Below are 10,271 nucleotides of genomic sequence, written 5' to 3' on the forward strand. Positions count from 1 at the left end.
ACTGGTCTGAGAATCTTGTGCATTTCTGCGCTCAGAGGGCTGTTATTGAAAATGCTGTGCTGTAGCAGATAGACTTCACATTTGGTCAGCATACTCAGTTGTATACTGCCAGAGCGTGGCTTTGGAGCCATGTCTGTTATCCACCCCTGACTAGGGATGGCTGTTTTTAACGTGACTGGGCATCTTTGCATCAGTCCCTCTGCTTGCAATAAAGCATTATATGCAGCATACAATTACTTTTCCAGGGGGCTGTATCTCAGTTCTGCCCCTTTCCATAATTGTCACCAAAAGGCAGGAGTGCATTCATTTAGAATGTTGCCTGTGCCACAGACCTCACCCAAAGCCAGTAACAATGCTGGCTACATCCAATTAACGTGGTAGGTCTGGCTCTACCCCTACTTCCACCCCAGTGCTGTGCCTGTGCTATTTCCCTGTTTGCCTTTTGAAAAGCAGCCTTCTGGAGAGCCTCCCATTTGCTAATTAGCATATAAAAGCTTTTAACATTTGGGCTAAGTGAGGTATAAAAGGTTTCCAATACCCCAACAACTCCAAGAAAACCATTAGTTATTTTGGCATATGTACATTGGAAAACATTTTATATTATTAATTATGGCAGAAGGAATAATTTTTGTCTTACTCAACATAAAACACTTAAGAAGTTGACAGGGTGGCCAAGGCATTGCAGTTTGTCATGATTAATTGCCCATCCCTGACTCTCAAGGTGAGATAACAGTGAGCCTGAGACTTCTTTTAGTTCTGAAAGAGAGCTGCTGGTTAACATGATATCAGCAATATAGTGAAATAGACTTTTCCACTTAGCCAAATCCTTTGCCATGAGACTGTGGCAGATGGTTGGGCTGTATCAATAGCCTTGTGAGAGAACAGTGAAAGTCCTTTGTTCTTTTTCCCAGGTGAAGGTAAAAGCAAGGTGACTGGCTTTATGTAAGGGGAATACTAAAGAAAACATTAGTTAAATTTAAACAAAGTGATAATGACATACTTGAATGCTAATTCTTTGTAGTAAAGAGGCTAATTTGCTTGTTTCCCTTGCTAAAAGTAACACTCTTTAAGCACCAGTGTCCCAAAGATATAGGAGCCAATTTGGCAAGCTATCTTTAGGCTTTTGTCCGTATTGATTCCCGATTTCATGTAATTCAGCAGCTGTGTAGTCCTGCATGGTAAGTAAAATCTTTTGGTCAGGAATGGGTGCTGGGGCAGCCACAGTGGCAGCAGCACCCTCAACATCACTGGCACCCACTGGGGGGTGAGGGTGCTGAATATATTCTGACTTAAATTTTTGTTGGACCAGAGGATGAACAAGCTTTCTTTCCTCATTTTCAATATCCAAATCAGACTGGAGCTCATCATCTTCTGAACAACAGGATCCCATATTTTATGGTCCCAGCCAGGGGAAATCAGCATACACCGCACTTGCCCCTTGGGCAGCATCCACCTTCTTATTCCAACATATCGGTTTGCTGGTATTTCCAAACTTTCATCTACATGGTGTAGCCTCTCATTCAATGCATACTTCAGATCTGTTTGGACTGTAAACAAGTCCCTTTCTAACTTAAGTTCTTCTTTTAGGTGGCAAACCGCAGCTTTAACAGCCAGGGCCTCATCCGTGGCCAAATGTGCAGCAGCTAACGGGCCATGGACAGCTGCAGTGGCCTGATGGGTTTCCTTTTTCTTATGAAATCCTAACTGTCCTGCTGCAGGAGTACTAACACTAGGAGAGTAGCCATCGCTCTCCAGATAGATGCTGGAGGCCAACTTGTGATTTCCCCCATGGATTCTCCTTTCCTAAAACCCATACTTGCTGTGGCACGGGTCTTTGGCATCCTGGCTGGCTCACCAATTGTTCCAACCCAGCTCTTGGTGGACATGAGTCAGAGCAGCCTGAAGATCAAAGGACACGTCAGGCATGAAGTTAGATATGAATTTTAATTAGGATTTATGAGCAGGAGAGGATCTCCTATGGTGGAAGCCGGCTATGGGAAATGGAAGTTAATGTCCCACAAAGGAGATGGGGTAATGTAAGGGCTTATAAAGGTTTAGGACAAGGGTGTGAGTAGCAAAATCTCGTGGCACAGGGGTTTGAAGTTTTGTTATCAACAGTGATCAGGGGAGGAAAATTTTAGTGCTTTGTTTATAATCAATACCATCTATACATTCTTCTACCACCACCCCCACTCCCGAGGATATTTGATGCTTTAATTTCTGTCCCAGTCATTGTAGGTGGGTTCATGCAGTAACTTATTCTCAATATGGAGGCGAGGCTTGGGCCCTGGGTCTCTAAAGGGATTATGAGATGGACATTTTCAGTTACACTCTAGACCTCCTTACCTGCTCATCTCCAAGAGAAGACCCTTGGGCAAAGGAGCAAATTTGAGATGTGAGGAAGAATTAACATCCTTTGAATCATAGTTAACTACTGGGTTGAGAAAGAGATACTCAGAGGCTGGTCTCTCTTTCTATCTTTCTCTCTTCTCCATCCCTCTCTTTTCTCTTAAATGCAAATTTATCCTAAATTCAAATTTTGTTTGCCCTTTCTTCCAGCCTTCATGAAACGAAAGTCAACACAAGCATATGAGGTCCCTGCAGACATTGTTTTGGTTGCCATTTGGAGGCATTGTATGATCTTGGTTGCATTAGGTAATTAATTTCATTTAAAAAATCCAATGCATAGCCTATGAAATTGAGCTAGAGAATTCTGCCCATCATGGCTCTTCTAGGCCAGGGTCTCAAATTTCCTGCATCGTAATCACCTGGATGGTTCATTAAAACACAGGTTACTGGCCCTTACCCTGAGAGTTCTGTAGGTCTGGGTCAGATCTGACAATTGGCATTTCTAACAATTTCTACTGCTGCTGGTCACGGTACACACTTTGAGAATAACTGTTCTATGCTAAGAACAACTTGAAGTAGATAACCTATCTGATACTATCAAGGTTTTTCTGACATGTTTTATTATTTAAGTTTTCTTGTCTCTCATTATCTCTTGTCTTTGCATTCAATAAGAACAATTGCCTCTTTTGAACAAAAGTCTCTTCTCACCTCTGAGCCAAAAAGCATGTCAAATGTACATACTACTAGGAGGGGAGGGGAAAAAAAAGGCCCCGTTTGTATCACTCTTGATGGTCTTCCTTAACCAGTGATTACCTCAAATAGGTTGCCTATCATGGCAGATACACTTGCTTTCTTAGATCAGATTGCCAAGACATGATCAAGCTGCTTCCTTCCCCTCTGAGCAGGGAGGAAGGTAGAGGTAGGTGGATAACTACATGGTAGAGAACCATTCACAGCCGTGTGGGCAGCGTCCCTTTGGCATCCCAGAAAGCATCTTACAAAGGTGTCTGAGTATTCTGATTTGAGGGTTCTGTAACCCAATAGCCCCATGTGTGTTGCATAATTGGGCTGAATGAGTTGAAACACATTCTTGAATAAGTGTATTACAGGAGTCAGACCGCTGTAGTACAGAGATGTTTCTGGAACTGTATTTATAAGGTGGTTCTCTAGTGGTTTAACAAGTATGGACAAAAAATTGTATTTTGACTGAAAAAAATGAGAGCTGCATGAAACAAGGTAAAACAAAACAAAACAAAACAAAACTCAACTGCTGTTTTCAGGAATCTTTCCATGTTTGGTAGCTGTCTTAGTGGGTCATGGTGGAAATGGATGTGTGGATGCTAAGACATCAGTGGTGGTGGAGTGGGTATGAGGAACTGTTCTCCTTGGGCTGGGGATACTGTGTGGTAGGATTTGTTGTTTCTGTTTCAGTAATTGAGTGTGTGGCAGGAATAGAGAAGTTGGGGGTAGATAAAGATGCTCAGAAGATGAGGAGAAGGTGAGCTGGCTGAAAGGCCATTTTGATGATGTGGACAAAGGGAATTTTAAGGACTATGATATTTATTGAATGTGGTGGCTTGAAGCTGTAAGTACACCAGAAAAACATGTTCTTAAATTTGATCCATTCCTGTGGGTGTGGGTCCACCGTAAGGAGGACCTTAGGATGAGGTTACTTCAGTTAAGGTGTGCTCCATCTCAGTAAGGATGGGTCTGGGTCCTCTTACTGGAGTCTTTTATAAAAGAGAATGCAATTCAGGCAGAGGGAGAGAAAGGAAGCCACAGAAGCAAGAACCTGAAATCAACAAAACCAGGAAGAGAAGCAAGAGAGCAGCACATGCCATCATGTGCCTTGCCATGTGACAGAGGAGCCAAGGATCACTGGCAACCAGTCCGAGAACACGACAATCCTTGGGGACAAAGTATTGCCTTGTTAATGCCTTGATTTGGGCATTTTCCCAGGCTCAAAACGTGAGTGAATAAATTCCTGCTTTTTATGCAAACCCATTGCATGGTATTCACTTAAGCAGCCTAGGAAACTAAAACGTAGGCATTATTTTCATTAGAGATGTAAACTCTCCTCCATCCCTTCATTTCCCCCATATCATTCATTTAGTAAAGTCTTCTATGTGCTCAAATGCTCTTTGTGTGATTGGAATTTTGGGATGAGGAGGAGGAATTGAGGAAGCACTGAGTTTGATATCTGGATACATGCATGCAGCACAGTAAGCACAGAAGGCACAGGGAAGCAGAGATGACTGCTAAAAGGTAGGCCTATGAGGACACATAGAGACCTTGAGGAGGGCTTTAGATATACTCAGGTGTGTGTGCTTGTGTGTACGTGTGTGGTTTGGGTGGAGAGAAACTTCCAAACCCCTAGAAGTCAAGGGGCAGCAAGACTTATACTGATAATTTGTTAATATATATAAATATAGCAATTTCAGTTCCCTGTTAGCCTTGGGATTTAGAAAGCTAAAGACTATTTAATTTGATGCTCAATCAAATAAACATTTTGGCCAAATGGTTAGCATTTTTTAAACTTTTTTATGGCCTTGATTTTCTATTTTGATTTAATTAATCATATTGTATATGTCCATTAATGTATTCTGGCACAGAATCTTTTTGAGAAGGAGACAAGAAAATCTAAACGATTTTAGACCCATCAGTCACAGATCATTTCCTGATCATAGACCTTTCTAGGCTGCCATGCCTACCTATAGCTTCAACTGAGGGGACAGTTCTCAGGGAGACACACTATTTACTCTCTCCTTTGCCCTTCCTTCCGATGACCTTGGGTAGAGTGGACCCAGGACAACCAAATACATAGACTGTCTGTGATTTATGATTCAAAAAGACAAAAGGGGTCAGTTAGATTCTCTTATTCACTAGAGAATAGCAAAAAACTTGGCTGGTCTTTTACCTCATTTCTTGGGAAAGAAATCTCTGAATATTTGAAAGTTCCTGTGATAGGTATGTATTTTATTCTTGATGGTGGGCCCAAGACCATACCTGATAGCTCAATATCATACCTGATAGCTTAGGGTGGGGGCTGGTCTCACCAGAAAGATTAACCATGTGTTTTGGTGATTGGGGCTTTGAACTTCATCATATCAGATCACCTCCTCAGTCTCTGGGAGAGGAGGGGATTCTGAAGATTGAATTCAACCATGTGGACATTGATTCTATCAATCATGCCTGTGTGGATAAAATTGGGACACTCAAAACCAGGAGGGTGAGCTTCCATGATTGGTAAAATATATCCTTGTGTTGGGAGGGTGACATGTTTTGACTCCATGTGGAGACGACATAGAAGCTTGCATTTGAGACTTTCCCAGATCTCATCCTATGGGTCTCTTCTTTTATCTTCTTGTTTGTATCTTTTCATTAGAATAAAGCTTTCACTGAGTTCTATGAGTTGTTCTAGCAAATTATTGAACCCAAGGGAGGTGATGGGAAATCCTGAATTTGTAGGCTGTGAAGTGCCGGTGGCTTGGGCCCTAAATTTGTGACTGATGCATGATGAACAATCTCACAGAGAATTGCCCTTAACTGTGGAGTCTGGCTTGCTTAATTCTGACTTGAGTCAGAATTAAATAGGATTGAGTTATTCATAATCAGTACTGCAGTCTTTGCAGTTTGTATCAGAAGCTAATGTGGAAACTGTGGAAATTATAGAAGTTTGTTTGCTATCATTATACTCTGTATGTTCGACTAAGAAACAGTGAGACAAAGTGGTCACAGAGAGGCACTTACTGAAAGGACATAAGGAGAGAATCACAGGCTAGATCAGGGGTGAAGTAGTATTGAGTTCATGAGGCATCATCACAGGCAATTAAAAGGGAACATACAGCCCCGAGAGAGAGAGAGAGGGAGAGAGGGAGAGAGGGAGAGAGGGAGAGAGGGAGAGAGGGAGAGAGGGAGAAGAGGGAGAGAGGGAGAGAGGGAGAGAGGGAGAGAGGGAGAGAGAGAGAAATGCAGTAGGTTTCTACATTTATACCACTTCCTAGCAGTTTGGTTTTCCCATCTAGCTCAATCAAGTCTGTGGATTTCATTAGAATAAAGCCATTTTTCTCAGACTAATGTATTAGTTGGGACTGGCTGACTGCTATAACAAAGAACTTCAAAATTTCAGTGACTTGACATAATATAATTTATTTGTCATTCATATTAACCTGGTTGGGTGGCTCTACTGGGCAGCTTTTCTACAAGCGGTAATTAAGGAACTTGGGCTCCTTCCATCCTGAGGCTCTACCATTCTCTAGTTCCTTAGATTTATCCATTCAGGAGGTGGATGGGGAACAAAAGAGAGAGAAGGAACTGTGGTGGGCCAGGTCATCACTTCTAACCATATTCCTGTGACCAGCACCAGTCACAAGGCTGCATCTATCTGCAAAGGTGACTGTGACATGTCGTCCAGCAGTACACTTGGGAAAAAGGAAAAATGGTTTGTGAGTAACTACTTGCTGGCACAGATGCCATCAGTGAGTCTCTGTTTCTATTCGTCAAATCATTCTAACTAAAATAGTAAAGAAAATTTGGCAGCCTTAAAGAATATGCAAAGTCCTCAAAGATTCTTATAGTTGGGAAATCATTACACTTTGACATACTGCGTTATGGAAATGAAGTTAAGTATATGAAAGTATGTTGAAGCTTAAAATAGGAATATACTTGGTTGATATACCAGAACTGTGACTGCCAATACATTATTTTTTTTTTCATGGCACACAAAATAACGGTCTTATAGCATACACTGAAAACAATTCAGTCATGTGTTTGCCATTTTTGCAGAATGTTGGACCCCTTCCCATTTCTCTCATTTTTCTTATTTCCAAAAATAAAAGCCTCTTTGTTTTATCTGCTTCCATGTGGTAATCATGAAAAAGGGAGAGAGAGAGGTGGAGCAGGGAGAGAGGGGAAGGAAGGATGGAGGGAGGAGGAAAAAATCACACTGATAACAGGCACACCCACATTTACTTTCATGACCTTTCTGGTACTAATGTTTTGTTAAGCAATTAATCCTATAAAATTTAAGGTTTTCCTCCCAACTATGAAAACATAAACAACATTTTATTTCATCATTTTTCTTGGCATTGGGTTTAATTATTTTTCTTCTCTTTCACTTAATATTAGCTCATCCCTCCATCAGCATCAGTCACTGGAGGCTGTGACAGAGTATAGGAGCACAGTGGGCTACTGGTAGAGTGCACATTAAAAAATAATTAAAATGCAGGTGATTGCACAAACACCACAATCTAGAGGTGGATTGGGAAGATAACGTTGCTACAAATCAGATAAGAGATCAGAGAACCCAACATCTTCCTAAAATATTCAACTTTACCAAGCTCTCATTATGGAAGCTACCTGGCCCTTGCAAATGGTATTGTTCGGTAAGAAGAAGATGGAAGAGACACAGAAGGGCTCAGAGTAGAACAATGAGTGGTCTGCAATAGCAGCCTGGAAGATTTGGTCTTTAAATTCTGTCTATAGTGAAGAAAGGAAAGCTTAATACATTTCCATATGGTCATTCCTTCCTTCCCTTGTACAGAGCACTTCCAATGTGAGAGATATCCTAGGCATGACCCAGTCAGTATGTCCTACTGAAGAGTATCAATTAATATTGTCTCCAGTGTTCAGAAACCCCCAAAGATGACTCTCATAGGCAAAGAGGTGAATAGCTGGATATTAGGTAGGGGTGGCCTGAGCAGTATAAACACCTACGAACAAAGTGGAAAGTCGTACAGAGAAGCCATGGATATTGCATCTGGGTGGAGGATTGAGTTTCATTAGAAGCAAAGTTTCCAGGGAAATGTGTTGGGTGAGCCCCAATCTTGCTTACTTCCTACAGTACAGTTTTGTTCATTCAGTAAACATTTATTGAATTACAATTGAGGGATGTGTGAGACATTGCATGACTTTTCAGGAGAATGTGACAACTGTAATAGAGGATGGAAGGGTATAATTAAGTACTGTGGGAGCGCACAACTCTTCTCTGGCAAGACCAAGGAAGCTTCAGAGAGGACCTCTAGCATCTCTTCTAGTGCATATTTTAACTGGACTTCAAAGCATCTCAAATGTGCAGCTACTTTAAGATCTAAAGTTTTATTCTTGCACAAGACTAACTTATTGTACAACCTGTCCTGGAAGTTACATAGTAGAGGCCATTTTTTGCCTGTAGTAGAACCAGATATGCAAAAAACCTTTGGTGTTCAGAACCACTGTAACTTCTGTCTTCTTCTGGAATCTTAGGAGTTGCTAATTCAGGTTTTTAAGTCTCTTATAGGAAGTAGAATGACCCCAGTGAATAAAAGTAGCCAAATATATTAGACATGTTTGATTCTGTTGCTCCCTTGCAAATCTCTCTTATGGAAGGAAAAGGAAAGGCAAATCTAAAGTCACAGAAATTGCTGGTGATGAGGTTAGAAGAAAATGAGGTCAGAAGACCTGTTACAAGATGACTTATCTTAGACAAAATGATGTGCTTTCCTATGCATTCATATGAAAAATATGTATTTACTGACCGAAATAGAAGCAAATATGTTCAACAGATTAATCACAGCAATGTTTCAGACTGATGATTGCAGAAATTGCCCTGCATCTAAGTATCATATTTACTCCTTTTACTATTAACAAGTTAGGGCTAATCATCTTACTATGAAGAGACAAGGATGTGATTATTTCACATTATCTTCTACGCCTGAAGTGCCTAAGAGCTTTTTCCTGCAAGAAGTCCACAGGAGTAACGACAGTGTCCGACCAAGCTCTGCTTCAGGAAATCAAACTGTTAGTGTTGACTTCTAAAAGTTATATCTATAGCCGCATTTCCATGGTCAGTGTTGACTTCTAAAAGTTATATCTATAGCCGCATTTCCATGGTCAGATCAGCAGTAGCTGATTAAAAAAATTCTTTTTGCTTGTCATATTACCGTACACAGATTCTTCTACTCTCAGATGGCTAAGAGAAAACTAATAGACAGGAAAATAATACAAAGTATTATAAGCCAAGGATCCTATGATACTTTTCAGCTTTGAAGTCTAAGATTCTACATAATGTTTACAGCTTATTCTTGATTGTGCCCTCTCCACCTCCAACCCAATTCTCTTTTTGGAAAGATTTTTAAAGAATAAGAGCTGAATGCTTCCAATGTCTGTCACCATTTTATCTGCATTTTCACAAGCATTTTAACAATCATGTGAGTCATTTCTTCCTCACCTCCCACAAATAGTGTGGGTTAGATGGAGCTGTCGGAATTAAAAAGACAGTAATAATTCTGACTTCAGAATCTAAAAAGACGTTGCTTATATTAAATACACATGCACAAGCAGAGACAGCAAACGACCTACCAATACAGCTGCTTCGAATGTTCCATAGGTTGTATGCCAGTGATTGGTGTTTTGTTGTGTTGTTGTTGCCCAGCTCCTTGATCTTTTTCTGTTTTGCAGACAGGGCTAAATCACAGAGTGTATTGGGGGACTGACCTCATTACCTCAAATGTGCTGAATCACTGTCCTACAACTGTCATCCCGAAGGCAGATGGCTGCGAGCACAGATATGTGTAACAGTATACGTTCTCAGGATTACGAATATTTTTATTGCTGCTTCCCATTCATATTACGTTGCTGCAATCAAGAAGATATGTTCTTCTCTTTTTGTTCTTTCCTTTTTTAAAAAATTGCTAAACAATGCCTTTAAAATCCTGCAAAACAGCATGCATTTAAGCTTCTGAGTCGCCTTACTATGTTCCTAGCATTTTGACTGCCCTCTAGTGACTGCTTTGGAGCATGTTATATTGCAAAGAGAGAATTTACCTTTTTGTTTCTTTGCATTTCAGATAAAAATCTGTGTGTCCACAAGTTATTCTTTAAGAATCTGAAACTTTTGTGTTTGAAAAGAACAGTTCATTCTTATTTTCCCATAAAAATAAATA

General features: G+C 40.6%; 1 long non-coding RNA gene across 1 annotated transcript in view; it reads right to left on the minus strand.

Moving 5' to 3' along the window:
- LOC143681441 (uncharacterized) overlaps nucleotides 1-9,827 on the minus strand; it is a 21,921-nt gene extending 12,094 nt beyond the window's left edge. Inside the window, exon 1 of the long non-coding RNA XR_013174611.1 lies at nucleotides 9,688-9,827. This is a non-coding gene — a long non-coding RNA (uncharacterized LOC143681441). The remainder of the gene's footprint in view (nucleotides 1-9,687) is intronic.
- Between the last annotated feature and the right edge of the window lie 444 nt (nucleotides 9,828-10,271).

The sequence above is a fragment of the Tamandua tetradactyla genome, chromosome 4 (genome assembly GCF_023851605.1).
Source record: "Tamandua tetradactyla isolate mTamTet1 chromosome 4, mTamTet1.pri, whole genome shotgun sequence".
NCBI classification, from domain to species: Eukaryota; Metazoa; Chordata; class Mammalia; order Pilosa; family Myrmecophagidae; genus Tamandua; species Tamandua tetradactyla.